Source organism: Dermochelys coriacea, chromosome 5, assembly GCF_009764565.3.
Source record: "Dermochelys coriacea isolate rDerCor1 chromosome 5, rDerCor1.pri.v4, whole genome shotgun sequence".
Taxonomy (NCBI): Eukaryota; Metazoa; Chordata; order Testudines; family Dermochelyidae; genus Dermochelys; species Dermochelys coriacea.
Window position 1 is genome coordinate 10,254,273 of NC_050072.1, and position 15,549 is coordinate 10,269,821.

Consider the following 15,549-nt stretch of genomic DNA (forward strand, 5'->3'; position numbering starts at 1 on the left):
ACTCTGCTCCAACTCCTTCAAATTGCTCTCTGCTCCAACTCCTTCACCTGGCTGATTGAAGCAGGGGTTTTTTATCAGGTGACTGGCTTCAGGTGTTCTAATTGGCTTCAGGTGCTTTTAATTAATCTATAGAAACAGTTCTTCTCTCTACAGGGAATAAGGCTTCTCCTCATCCTGGGACTTACATATCTCTCCTATATCACTCTCCTGCTGCCTGGTCAACCTCCTCCTGGCCCTCACTAAACTGGCCATCTATAAAACCAGAGTGAGGAGATTGGCCGATGGAGTCTTCTGTGACTGTGGGGCCTATTTCTGATCCTCGGTCCATTCACGTATCCGGGCAGAGTTCCTCTGGGCGGCGTCCTCTGACTCCCTTGATGCCTTTGAGGAGTAGTGGGCGCTGTCCGGGGTTCTCTGCTCAGTGTCCCCATCTGGTTCCCTTCGTTTGACCCTTTGACCACACTCCTGTCCCTGTTATTTCATTAGTTGTCCCCCGGATTTATTTGGTATCTAGGTCCTGTGGATCCCCCTTTTAGGCTGGGGGGGGGGGAAATACTTTAGCAGTGGACAGGCTTTGCCCGCCCACTTCCCGGATCCCAATAGGATCACTCTCCTGCTGCCTTCTGGCCATGCTGTATCACACTATATAAATATACAATTATACACATACACACACACACTTATTTATAGATAAAATATGGTATGCAATGTGAAACGTTGGTTGATAATTTATATCAGTTATTGATACCAGATCAATACACGTACAGTGCTATTGTCAGATATGATTCAATTTTCATCCACAGTCAATAGTGCATTAAATAGCAATGGCTGTTTCCAATACATCACCATGACTTCTCCAGATAAATAAATATAATCTATTGGCATTTAAACAGAGACACGTAAATGAATGCACTAGGTGACCTTACCACTAGTTAAAAATGTACGACAAAGCAGCAGTACATTTCCCACCATACCTACCACAAAATGCCATCAAAATACATTACAAACCCAATCAAAGCTCCAGCAGCTGAGCAAACTGAGAGGCTATGATGTGAGCGTCAGGCTGGCTAAGATGGAGAGGCAATTGCTGGTGCTGATTGGGCTTTCAAAGAGGCAAATACCTTACATGTAAATCAACCCCATGGTCTGTTTTAAGTCCTCAAAGGATAGGGGCTAGGAGCCCCTGGTGTAGGCTGGGGTCATTCTAGGTGTGCTGAAATGTAAAGAACTCATATGGCTAAAGTGCAGGAGCATTTCCATACTGTGCATTATTGTCAACATCACACCTAGTGAACTGTCCTGCAGTCTTACTACCTGGGGCTGGTTCTTTACTAGCTTCCCATTGCTCTGTGTAGACTCTCACATGCTCCAAACACTTCTCAATCAATTGGTAAGTTTTCCAGGCAGAATTTCTTAATCGGTCGTGGGGCTATCCGCACAGGTGAGAGTCATTAACATGAGCTTTCCTTGTCAAGAGAATGTTGGTACAAGTGTTCTGAAATACAAAACAACAAAAGATACTAAAGAAATCAATATTTAGTATTTAATACAAACCCTTCTAATTAGCCACAAAGAAATCAATTGGGGGGAAAGGAAATTCTCCACTTGAGGGGCTTTTCCCTCCTGTGAGAACCACCAGGGAGTTAGGGAGCAAATATCAATTTTCAATATTCTTCTGGACATGACATTCTTCAGTCTGCCAGGGTTAGAGCAGGTCAACACTACAGCTTTGGACCTCTGGCTTTGCCACTGAATCTCTGGGTGAACTTAGGCAATCCAACCAACCTCTGCAAGGCTGTTGTGAAGCTTAACATATATTTGTACAGTATTTTAAGATCCTTGGAGGCAGGCAACTCTACAAGTCTGTAATGTTATTAAGTAAACTGAATACCTTAGTGTTATTAAGAGCAAAACCCAGCATCTGCTCCTGAAGTGCCAGACAAATACACTTGGCTGATTAAATAAGGACTCCCCAGGCAAAGGAATCGGAAATGGGAGCCGCAGCAGGAGCTAGTGACTCGCTAGGGGGATACGAAGGGGTTTCAACAGTATGTCTATGCTGCACACAAGACTCTTGGATGACATTTGAGCCCAATCCCTCCTTCTGTCAACTCACAAATCAGTCTCACTCAGATCAACAAGCACTCAGGACTTGAGTCCTAGGACCTTCCTAGGGTTGTCCTAGCTAAACCTGCCTTACCACTGCAGGAAGATTTATCCCTTCAAGGGCAAGGGCAGGAATAAGCTCTGCTTTCTCTAGTTCACTCTCCTCTCTGGGGTATGAGTGAGGGGAGCAGAATAAATAACGCAGGATGAAAATAATTTTAACTATAATCCCCCTTAAAAGGTCTTAAAAACTTGAAAAATGAAGGAAATTCATTGGAAATGTCAAAATCCCCTGAGGAAAAATCACAGTGGATAGTTTCCTGAAGATTAATTTTATGTCAGGATAGATGTCCCACTCTGATCGCATCCAAGTTGCAGTATTTATAACCAGTTTTGATGAGTGAATGGGGCACTGACTTTGAACACAGGAGACATAGAGTCAATTCCTGTCTCTGCCACTGGTTTCCTGGATGGCCTTAGGCAAGTCACTTCTTCAACCCCCCCCGAACTTCAGTTTCCCCATCTGTAAAATGGGATGATGATATTGGCCTCCATTTTAAAGTGCTTTGAGATCTATGGATAAAAAGTGCTAGATAAGAGCTAAGTACTTTTACTGGTGGTGTTATGATACAAATGGAGAGAGGGAGCACGGGGAATATGCTCCTACCCAATCCATACACTTCCCCCCCCCGGCCAAACACACCATATTTGTTTGGCTGGTTATTAGCCTGCCTGGAGCCATGAACTGAACCAATTGCATTTTTTTGAATGAGAAAAACAATCTACAAAAATAATGTTTTGAAAGGTGAGTGCCCATTTCTCAGAAGACTTATCTAAATAGGAGATAAGAGGGGAAACCTATGCCTGTTGTCAGGGAAGGAGATGTTTGAAAGGAGGGGTCTGCCTGTGTTGTAAATGTAAAGGGAAGGGTAACCACCTTTCTGTATACAGTGCTGTAAAATCCCTCCTGGCCAGAGGCAAAATCCTTTCACCTGTAAAGGGTTAAGAAACTAAGGTAACCTCGCTGGCACCTGACCCAAAATGGCCAATGAGGGGACAAAATTCTTTCCAATCTGGAGGGGGGGACAAAGGGTTTTGTCTGTCTGTGTGATACCTTTGGTGGGAACAGATCAAGGATGAAAGCCTTCCAGCTCCTCTAAAGTTAGTAAGTAATCTAGCTAGAAAATGCATTAGATTTTCTTTTGGTTTTTGGCTTGTGAAATTCGCTGTGTTGGAGGGAATGTGTATTCCTGTTTTTGTGTCTTTTTGTAACTTAAGGTTTTGCCTAGAGGGATTATCTATGTTTTGAATCTGATTACCCTGTAAAATATTTACCATCCTGATTTTACAGAGATGATTATTTTACCTTTTATTTAACTAAAACTCTTATTTTAAGAACCTGATTGATTTTTCATTGCTCTTAAGATCCAAGGGTTTGAGTCAGTGTTCACCTGAACAAATTGGTGAGGATTTTTATCAACCTTCTCCAGGAAAGGGGGTGTAGGACTTGGGGGGGATATTTTGGGGGAAGATGTCTCCAAGTGGTCTCTTTCCCTGTTCTTTGTTTAAATTGCTTGGTGGTGGCAGTGTATCAGGTTTTTAACCTAAGCTGGTTTCCGAGGCAAGAAAGAAATCTGTGCCTTGGGGAATTTTTAACCTAAGCTGGTAAGAATAAACTTAGGGGGTCTTTCATGCAGGTCCCCACATCTGTATCCTAGAGTTCAGATTGGGGAAGGAACTTTGACAGCCTGCCACAAGGATCTTCCTCCCCATCCCAAGGAGTTGAGGGGGAAGAAGATCACCAGAGTTTCTTTTCTTCTTTCCTTTTCCATGTGATGACTGCGAGCAATGATGCATTTCTCGCTTGGTGCCGGTGCTGTCAGCAGCAACCCAGAAGCGACACTTTGCCAAACTGGGAATCAGATCTCAAAGCCTTCCAGCTCTGTTCTAAATTTAGAGCTACAATGCTTGTGCACATTCTAAATTTAGCAAAAGGTGTTCTTTCATCTCCAGCTAACTTGGCTGCTTCTACTGCAACTGCTCGTGCTGTTTTCTCCAAGTAGCTTTGTCACAAACTTTTCAGCTCATCAGGCAGCAACTTACACTTTTTCCAGCTTCCTACTTTATGTCTTCCCATTTACTGTATAGCTTTGCCTGCAGTAAAAAAAGCTAACCCTCATGTGGCTTGGGAGCCCATATGGTCTGGGAAGCATGATCTGATTAAGCATATTTCTGGGCAGACATATAAGCCATTTGCTGGCTCATAATATTTTTATTACAAAGCTTTTATTCACACATTGAAAAGGGAATTGTATTGTGCCAAGGAGATGGGGGAGGGATCCCTGCAAAGTCCCATGATCAAAACTGCTACAAGGTACAAGATTTGGCGCTACATCCCTTACACGTATGGAAACAATAAAATGCCGTGCTGTCAGTGAGAGTGGCCATGGGGTTGTAAATTAGGGTGACCAGATGTCCCAATTTTATAGGGACAGTTCCAATATTTGGGGCTATGTCTGATATAGGCACCTATTACCCCCCACCTCATCCTGCTTTTTCACACTTGCTGTCTGATCACCCTATTGTAAGTGCACATGGGTAACGCTTTACCAATGCTAACTACTTAATAGCCACAACGTTCTCTGTGAGGTGGTCTAAAGGCTTGTCTACACAGTAAGAAAAGGAGTACTTGTGGCACCTTAGAGACTAACAAATTTATTAGAGCATAAGCTTTCGTGAGCTACAGCTCACTTCATCGGATGCATTCCTGTAGCTCACGAAAGCTTATGCTCTAATAAATTTGTTAGTCTCTAAGGTGCCACAAGTACTCCTTTTCTTTTTGCGAATACAGACTAACACGGCTGCTACTCTGAAACCTGTCTACACAGTGTAGCAAGGCGCACAGGAGAGGTGCAAATTGTAGTGCACTCTAAAGTGTTTTGCTCTAACTGCCCCCCTGGACCTGCTAAAAGGTTCCTAGCGCATGTTAACATAGTACTGTTTCAAATAGGACTACACCAACATAGTTTTAAGAGTGCATCAGCAGGGTCCATGCTGGGCAGTTTAGGGCATATCTCCACTACAGAACTATGTCAACCTAAGTCATGTTAGCATACAGCTGCCACAGTAATTAAATTGCTTTTGAGTGTCCACACTATGCTCCTTGGGTTGGTGGTGCGCATCCTCAGCAGGAACGCTTGTACTTACTGTACTATCAGTGTTGGGCATTGTGGAATGGCGTCTAAAAGCTAGTAACAGTCCCTATAAGCAACACAGTGTTTACATTGATACTGTATTGACCTAACTACATTGACACTGACTCTGTGCCTCATTTGGAGGTGGAGTTATTAAGTCGGTGTAGCGGGGCAGTTATTTTTGTGTTGACACTCATATAGTTAGGTCAACATAAACTGCCTTGCATCGACCTAACTCTGTAGTGTAGACCAGGCCTTACCTCACTCTACAATTCACACCCTTTTTGTCTGCACTGCTGCAGACAAGTCTTAAATGTTATTTTGCCAAATTTTCTATGACCCAGAACCTTGGCTCATCATTTATGCCTCTGCAAAACAGATGCAAGCTGTTACCTACTCCAAATGGTAGAGATTTGTATCCATTTTGGATAGGTGCAAATGACCACACAAGTTGCAAGACAGTAGGATGTCAGACCCAGTTTTGTAAAGGTATTGCACCTATGTCTGCAGATAGGCACCTTGGACTATATTCACAGAACGATTTAGGCACTAATTGCCATTTTGTTACCTGGGGTTTTTTGAACCCCAAACTATGGTAACTAGTCTTTGTTTTCTGGGTGGTTTCAGGACATAAATCAATGGTGACACAGCTCCTCCGTCTGATAAATGATTGGTACAAATAAAATTGCTTTCATCCCAAAATCCTTGTTTTTATTGAGTCTAAAGCACACATCAACATTAACAATAGTCTAGAGTATCCCAGATATAGTTACCCAAAGTCTGAGGTGGTGTCAAGTGGTCAGCAGTAGGTTTCCAGTGGCCAGCCTTCCTCCTAGCTGCTGGGAAGTTAAATCACAGTCTCCTAGGTCCTTGAACTCTCTCTCTAAACTTCTCTAACTAATCTTTTTATAGGTTGCTCAAAGCAAAGCACATAAGTATGTATATATTATTATGTGTTGATATTCTGGTGGTGCCCAAACAGCACAATTAAGTCCCCGTTGCACCAGGCACTGTCCAAACACACTGAAATAAACACCCTTGCCTCAAAGAGTTTACAGTTTACATAGACAAGGCAGATGAAGAGCTGGGGAGAGGAACAACCCATAGCAGCAAGTGGTCAGGGTGACATCTGGCATGCTCCAGAGGCGTTTTCTTTCAAATTTCAGGCCTTACTCCCTTGAAAAACCCTGCCTCTCTTTCTAGTGAGCTGGCCCCTCCTTGTAGACAGATGTAAAGGGGGGCTGCTCAGCAAAGGTTCAGGATCAGGTGATGGCAGATGGCTGGGAGAGAGCTTGTTGCAGCTCTAGTGCTATCAGAGTCAGCCTGGGTGGCATGGCCTGCACAAACTGATCTAAAAAAGAAAAGGAGTACTTGTGGCACCTTATAGACTAACAAATTTATTTGAGCATAAGCTTTCGTGAGTTACAGCTCACTTCATCGGATGCATTTGGTGGAAAATACAGTGGGGAGATTTATATATACACACAGAGAACATGAAACAATGGGGTTTATCATACACACTGTAAGGAGAGTGATCACTTAAGATGAGCCATCACCAGCAGCAGGGCGGGGGGGTGGGAAGCTTTCATGGTGACAAGCAAGGTAGGCCATTTCCAGCAGTTAACAAGAACATCTGAGGAACTGATCTGGTGTCCTTCTGAAAACTGGCCATGATCTGTGGCCATGGTCCTCATGGATGCCAATGGTCATCCCTTGGATAGGCAGGGGAGCACTGTAGGAGACTTGGTTTAGGAAAAATCAGCAAAAAGCTTTCAACTCTTGAGCCAGGTTACATCTCCAAGGTTGTGTGAGGAGAAGAGTCTGCAAACTTTTTTTAAAATGAAAAATGAGATTCTTCTTTATATTTCTAGGTCCCATGAATTGGAAGGCCAGTGTGTAGTTGCAGTTTACATGCCCTAAAGGCTGATTCCTTATAGAATTATACAGACTTTTTAAAGCAAACATCACTACCAGCATGAGGTTGCCACTTCGCCAGGGCCTATGTACCTATAACCCACAACTACATTCCCATTTTTCAGGTTATTCCTATTGAGGATATTGTGAAACAGAGAAGGATGATACTAAATGTATGGAACTGCCTTTAAGGTTTGGAGTGAAATCTACAAGACTGTGTTAACCATAATAAAATCCAAATTACCCCCTTTATGTACTTGTATCATTTTTGAAGCAGGTAACTTATCTATTTCTCTTTCTCCCATGCACTAACGTCCGATACAGTTTGCAATAGGACTTCCACCAAGAAGGTTATTTCACACGCTAATAGATCTCACAGTTTTGAAGTTTTGCCAGGTATTCCACCAATACTTTCCATCTCTTATTTCCATCCCATTACTCCTCGTTATATGCTGTTGTGCTGACCTTGGTGTGTGCCTCTTTCAGATGCTTGCAGAAGAGTCTTCATCTCCCATGTAGTACTTGTTCTCTCAGTACTGTACATATGGGTCCAGACTTTCGCTACCCATGAAAATGGGCAAAAAAAAAAAAAAGGAAAAAAAAAGAAGAGGACTGAAGGAACTTTCCTCATCTGTTTATCTCCTTTCCACAACCCACAATCCTGGTTCTCTGGGACAGTGACTACACAGATTAGAGTGAGTCAGTAGTGCTAGTCCCTCAAAGGAAAATGGAGATGGATTTGTAGGTTATGTTCCTGGCTCTGACACTCACTTATTGTTTGATTTTGTGCAAGTCACTGAACTTCTTTGTGTTTCCAAACACAAAATGAAGACGAAAATACTTAATCATTTCCCAGCTTGTTGTGAGACTTAATTAGTGGTTATTCATTAAGAGCTTTGAAGTCCTTGCAAAGCTGTGTACAAGTGCACCCTCATTTACACTATTATTTATTTTGAATATTTTCTTTTGCATTGTCAGCTGCTTTGTTTTTTTAAAAAATGTCATGTGATCGCCTAGTAATGACTTTACAAATGAGAGACACAGACAAGGGAAATTCTCATTCGGTGACATTTAGAAAGACACTAAGTCATGCTGTTTAAGTAAGATTCTTGTCTTTCTTGATCAAAGATAAATGCTAAGTTCTGCCTCAAGACCTGGCCTTCCTATGTTAGCAGGAAATTTCAAATCTGCTATTGACAGGTTTCAGAGTAGCAGCCGTGTTAGTCTGTATTCACAGAAAGAAAAGGAGTACTTGTGGCACCTTAGAGACTAACAAATTTATTTGAGCATAAGCTTTCGTGAGCTACAGCTCACTTCATCGGATGCATTCAATGGAAAATACAGTGGGGAGATTTATATACACACACAGAGAACATGAAACAATGGGTTTTATCATACACACTGTAAGGAGAGTGATCACTTAAGATGAGCCATCACCAGCGGGGGCGGGGGAGGGAATAAAGAATAAATGGACACAAATCAGACGTCAAGAATTATAACATTCAAAAACCAGTCGGAGAACACTTCAATCTCTCTGGTCACTCGATTACAGACCTAAGAGTGGCTATTCTTCAACAAAAAAACTTCAAAAACAGACTCCAACAAGAGACTGCTGAATTGGAATTAATTTGCAAACTGGATACAATTAACTTAGGCTTGAATAGAGACTGGGAGTGGATGGGTCATTACACAAAGTAAAACTATTTCTCCATGTTATTCCCACCCCCCACTGTTCCTCAGAAGTTCTTGTCAACTGCTGGAAATGGCCCACCTTGATTATCACCACTAACGGGTTTCTTCCTCCCTTCCTCCCCCTCTCCCTCCTGCTGGTAATAGCTCATCTTAAGTGATCACTCTCCTTACAGTGTGTATGATAAAACCCATTCTTTCATGTTCTCTGTGTGTGTATATAAATCTCCCCACTGTATTTTCCACCAAATGCATCCGATGAAGTGAGCTGTAACTCACGAAAGCTTATGCTCAAATAAATTTGTTAGTATCTAAGGTGCCACAAATACTCCTTTTATTTTTACATCTGCTATTGTCTTTCAAAGAGAAATTTGCTTTTGACAGAAATTCTTTCTGTCTCTCTCTCACTTGCACACACAGCAAGAAGTCTGAAGAAGTCATGTGGAAAAAGCCCACAAATCTTTTAAAAGGAAACCTGCAGCAGGCCTTCTTCTAGAGTCTTCTACCCAGTTCTGCTTTCTTTTCAACAATAGACTTTATATGTAAATGGTCATCAAGGTATTAACTGGATTTCTCAGAGTATTCTGGGTGGAAGCCATGCTTCACTCATCTCTTACTTCCTGTTGAGTTAGCATGTTCCTTCTTCCATTCTGTATATAGTTAAATAAAGCAGCATGTTCCCAGTCTGCAGCACTGTAAATAAAATGTGTTTCTTGTACACTGAGCAGACACTTTACAAAACTGGCCATCAGAATGGGATAGCTTACAAGACAGGGGTATCAGCTCACTGCTGTTACCAGAATAATCATGTTCTATAGAGCTTCCAGAAGAGATTGTTTTTCTTATGGAACACCTTGACTAGACACCAGTCAAGGCTTCCCAGATAAGGTAACATGCTGGACAAAGTCCTATCCTGTCCCAGGTGCAACAGCACATACTGCAGGGCTGGCCAAATAAGTATGAAGGGGAAAGAGTTCCATTCGTTTAGGGCCAGGAGTGCAGAACAAAGTATAGAGAAAGGATGCATATTGGGAGGTCAGAAGAGTTGTTATTCCCCCACAAAAACAAAATCAAGTCCTGACAGAGTTTCATGAAACACACCCTGGCATTTCATGCATGAAATCTTTGTCTCAAAGCAATGTATGGTATCCAAACATAGATAAGGACCTGGAAAAAGTAATAAAGGAATGTCACCAATGTTAAGTACACCAGCAGACCCCAGCACATGGCATCCCTTCACCCCTGGGAAAGGCCAGGACGCCCATGGTTCTGCATACATATAGATTTTGCCGGCCCTTACGTGGAAAAAATGTTTCTAATCTTATTGGATGTACATTCAAAATGGTTAGCGGTGCATATGATGCCCTCAAGGACCTCCACCTCTCAGCACCTCAGGTGCATCTTTGCCATACACAGACAACAGGTAATTATCACAGACAATGGACCAAATTTTATGAGCATGGAGATTTAAGACTTTCTGAGCAAAATGGTATAAAACCTATTTAAACTTCCCCATATTATCCAGCTCCCAATGGCCTAATATAGGAGCCATGAGGACTTTTAAAGAGGGGATGAAGACACTGATTAATTGGAACTCAGACATGAAGCTAGCTCAATTTTTTTAAAAAAATACAGAACTACTCCTCAAACTACGTCAGGAGTGAGACCAGCCCAGCTGTTGCTTGGATGATAAGAATTCATTTGGATATAATCCATCTCAGCATGGAGGGAGAGGTGTTGAGGAAGAATGCTTTTCAAAAACAAAACCATGACAATCATGCTAAAAACAAAAAATTGAGTCCAAAGGACTTGGTCTAAAGTTTCAATACTTGCCACCCAGCATGGATTCTGTGTATTACCCTGGAACAAACTGGATCCTTAGCTTTCAAAGTATGTTTAAGTGGCATTCAAGTCATAAGACAACATCAGGATTATGTCCACTTGTGGAGGGACATATAAGCACCAGAACCTTTGCCCTAGGGTGACCACCACCTGAAGGAGCCAACAACACAGTTTTGCCAGGAACGCCTAATATGTGGATATCTCCTGAATTGCTGGACCAGAAGACTGGGAGAAAGAGATTTCTGCCCCTGTTGTCATGGAGAGGTGCTACCCTGTGTGAGAGATGGAGAATCTCAGTGGCAGATCCACAACTGGTATGATCCATGCCCAGTCACCCAGTCCCAGCTTCTGACAGTCAGAGGCATAAGTACACGCAGAGCATGGGGTTGCATCTCCATTTCCAACAGCTTCGCCGATGCTCATTTCCCTACTCACAACCAAGAATTGCCTCCCATTTTCTCCTTGTACCAATGAAGATGACTGTATGATGTAAGGATCAATCTGTGGTTCTTTAGATTCCATGGAGCTGCAAATCTGAATACTAGTACTGTAGAAAAATATGAAACCCAAGTCACTTCAGTGTTTCAAGGCCAAGAGACAGGTGATGGATATTCTTATTCCTAATGTTTGGAGGACAATAACTCAGTCAAACTCAGCCACCTAAATATAAAGGCTTTATTACAGCTTTCGAACTCTTGGGGTCCTGATTACAGAAGTTCAGAAAGCTTACATGTGCTAAAGGCCAGCAAAAAAAGATTCCCACTCCCCCAAGCAAGGCTAGAACTGGGCATACCAAAACTCTCTAGAGTCTCCCAGCACAACAAGATCTTATTCTTGATAGTGTCTAAGAAATAAAAATAAGTCCCATTCATAAAGCTGCTCATGACTAAAGAGGAGGTATATCACAGCTTCTGTCTTTATCATGGATGTGAGCTGTGCAAACTGTTCACAGAAAGCAAAATTTACCTGGTTTGGGAGTTGATGACAAACTTGAATGTCAGCCCAGAGCAGCCAGATCAGCTTCAGGGATAGTGGTTGTCCTATGCGAAGTGTTTTTGGCCTCCCCAGCCTCCATGCTCACCATGTATAAATATTTAATTGCAGAGTTTAACCATATGGGGTACAATAGGTATACATTTGTAAAAGGTCTTTCCCTTCACCCTCTCCCCTGGTTCTTGTCATGCAGACAGAAAGCAGAAGACCAGAAGTCCAAAGTGCAAGCAATTTGATGTTTATTGGGGTTAATTCCAAGCAAGCATATCCATAGCTCTACATGCCGGCAGAGTTTGTTTCCCAGTGTTCCCTTCCCAGCCCTGTTGCCACAGAGCCTTTACTCCATATCCCCTTTCCCAGCTCTGATGCCGCAGAGCCTTGCCTGTGTCCCCGTTCCCCATTCCCTATTCCCCATTCTCATTTCCCCTATTCCCACCTCCTCCTTCCTAGCAGACCCAAATATACTTGCAATGCATGCCCACAGTCCCACCCCTTACAACTTAGGGTCATGTTTCATTTTGGGTCTGGGGTCTTCATCCCATCCCTTTGTACCCCATGGGAGGAGTAAGGAGTGAGGCTGTGCTCCGGTCAGGGACGGGCATTTCTTTGATCTCTTAGTGTTTTATACCTCTCCCCTCCAAGCCCCTTTGCCCCTCCCGACTGGTTGCTTGACTTTGCCCTGCTCTTATCTGTTCCTATTGTACTAACAAAGACAGCTGACTTGGCAGGAGCAACATCACAGTGTCTTTGTCCCTTGTTTACACATTTTAGTAAAAGATTATCAAAAGTCAAACCTAGAATTCTATCCCAGGCTAACAAACAGACCTATATACTAACAACAATTAATATTCCAGCCTGTAATCAAAGTTATAATACATATTTTGCATGGGTGAGTTAATGTTACTATGAAAACCATAGCTTGCTATGAAGATACAGAACTATAGAACTATGGTTATACCAACATTATGGTATGGCAAGGAAACATGGGCACTGAGGAAGACTGAAGAGTGGCAGATTGACATTTTCAGTTCTCATTATCTTCATCAGCTGTTCCATATTAAGGGGCAGCACAACACCTGAAATTAGGCAATTTGTAGCCAAACCCAGCAACTTTCTCCATCAGCACTGGTTCAGTTTTAGTGACATCCTTGATATGAATATATTAGTAAGATGGAAGACCAATGAATTACAGAGCACATTTATCAATGCCACTATCAGTGAGCATGTGGTCACCAAAAAGCTTTGTTTGTGCAATAAGACTGCAAAAGTTGGACATAGAATAAACATCCAGCCAGACCATCTTAAGGACCTAGCTAGAGACTGATCTGGGTCATGTTCAGTCTGCAAACAGACTATGTCCCTTTTGGGATTTGCCTTGATGATGATACTTGATTATGAGAACCATAATTTCTGCATTCCTTGAGTGTTTAAATGGGTATCCTTGCCATTAAATTAATATAGGGAGTGTTTTTGTTCTTATCTTTTACAATTATTTCATTTAAAAAAATGAAACAAAGAAGAAGCTGCCTGTGCCTGCTAAAATGGAAACAATCCCAACTAGAGTTTGACATTCATACTTAATGAAGATGAAGCAGGTTTCTGGAAGTAGAATTCACAAGCTACAGAGGTGGAGAGAGCTAGAAAGAGAACCAAGCTGACCTATTTGATGGAGTCATTTCTCTGCAAGGCTGGCTTAAGAGGGTATCAGAACAACGTAAAAAAAAAGGAGCAGCATTTGAGGACAGAAGAAAAAGAAAAAGCTAGAGGTCTTCTATTGAAGAGTTATGCTGTGTGGGCTTCAGTGAAACATTTAAATCCTGTATACACTACAAAAACAGGTTTAAATATGATTGTGACATGCTGGTGGCTAGAGTGGGGATAACTATGCATGTGAATTATTATTATGAATAATACCTAGCTTTCATATAGCATCTTTCTTCAGTAGATCTCCGTGCACTTTACAAAGGATTTAAATATCATCCTCATTTTACTGATGGGGAAACTAAGGCATAGAGAGGTGAAATGATGTGCCCAAGGTCACCAGTAGGGCTTATGTAGAACCTATGTCTCTTGTATCCCAGTATAGTACTCTATCCAGTAGGCACATCACCTCCCTACCAAGGGTAGATTCAGAACTTACATGATCTGGGTATAGCTCAGGTTCCAATGGCCACAGCAAGTCCCTGTGTTATTACTACAACAGTGCCCACAGGCCACAACCAAGATTGGAGCCTGAATGTGTTAGGACCTGTGTTATGGTAACTGAATAAATTATAACAAAAAAGTCAGAAGTGATAAATAACTGAAGGTGTTATTATTAGTAATAATACAGGTAACAGGTTTTACTTTAAGCTAAGAGTAAACTTTAAGCTAAGATTTAAGCTAAATCTTGTAGTCTCTGTCTAAATCCTGATTCAGTCCAAACTTCCACTGAAGTAAATGGGCCAAACTCTGATTTTTTGTCATGGTTTTCAATCATTATTCATTATTTTAATATCTTTCAAATAGCTGAACAGATGCAGTTCTCATTTAGTTTTATATTAAAATATATTATAAATGTCTTCTAACAATTCTAAAGCAATGAAACCATGGCATAAAACTCTATATAAGGAGAATAACCTCTGGGAAGCAACAAAAAAAAACCCTGCATGCACATGCACACACTTCTAAAAAAAAACTTTTCTGCTATGTGTCCCTACAGAACCTTCCAAGCAATCTCCTGTACCTATCACTTGCACGTCTATGTTTTCCTTTAGAAGAGACGTAAATTCTCCCCATATGACATGAAATTCTTCAGATTAGTCATCAATCTTAGAAATAAGATGCTTATATGAAGCAATTTCTGCCATGTCAACCTCCCAATCTTTTAGAAGAGGAATACAAGAGCTTTTCCGCCTTCTAAGGACCAATCTTTTTGCACAACCAAGGACATTTGAAATCCATTCCTTAAAAGAGTTCTGTATTGAAGAAAAATCATGTAGCAAATGTAGTTCTGACTTACCTTGTAATGTATGATGCCAGATTATTTCTCTAACATTTAGAACCTTTGAACAAAAATGTCTAATATTTAAGCCACTGCCAAATAATATGTGTACAATATCAATTTTACCCTTATGTTCCCAGCACACATCACTGCTCAGCAGGCCACAATTGAACATGCATCTTACATTATTTGTGTTATTTATAGAATCATGGAAATGTAGGGCTGGGAGGGACCTCAAGAGGTCCTTTATGTTTTATTATAATTTAATTTAAAACTCATTAGTGGGTGAGGAAGTATGTTCCAAAAGAGTTTGGTTACTGCCTTAAGATATGAGGGACCTGAGTCCAAGTCTCTTCTTTGCCATAGATTTCCTGTGTGACCATGGACAAATTATGTTGTGTCAGTTTTCCATCTTTAAAATGAGGATAATAGTAATGCCGAACCTCACAAGATGTTGTGAGCATAAATGCATTAAAGATTGTGAACTGTTCAGATACTACGGGGGACATACAAGTATCTTATTTTCACAGATCCTATCTGTCCAATGTATTTGATCACTGTCACTCAAATCATGCATTTGGGTGTCTTGTTGAACAAGATGCACCATGATCTTATTAAGATTAATTCATTTTATTTCATATTTTTGCACTCTTCCTACCTTTCCTAGTATGATGGGTTGTCACCCCAGGGGAGCAATCTGTGAGCTGTGGGAATCACTCTACCCCCAATCTCCCAGATGGGCAGGCTACTCTCACATTGATTTGCTGGAGATTCAGCCAGCCTCCCCAGGTCCTAACACCCAACACAACAGCAGGTAGTGCCACACAT

The 15,549-nt window shown here is 41.6% G+C and overlaps 1 long non-coding RNA gene across 1 annotated transcript in view; it reads right to left on the reverse strand.

The window, feature by feature from the left end:
* Positions 1-1,441: 1,441 nt before the first annotated feature.
* Positions 1,442-15,549, reverse strand: part of LOC119855460 — a 41,688-nt gene continuing 27,580 nt past the window's right edge. Inside the window, exon 3 of the long non-coding RNA XR_005292888.2 lies at positions 1,442-1,495. This is a non-coding gene — a long non-coding RNA (uncharacterized LOC119855460). The remainder of the gene's footprint in view (positions 1,496-15,549) is intronic.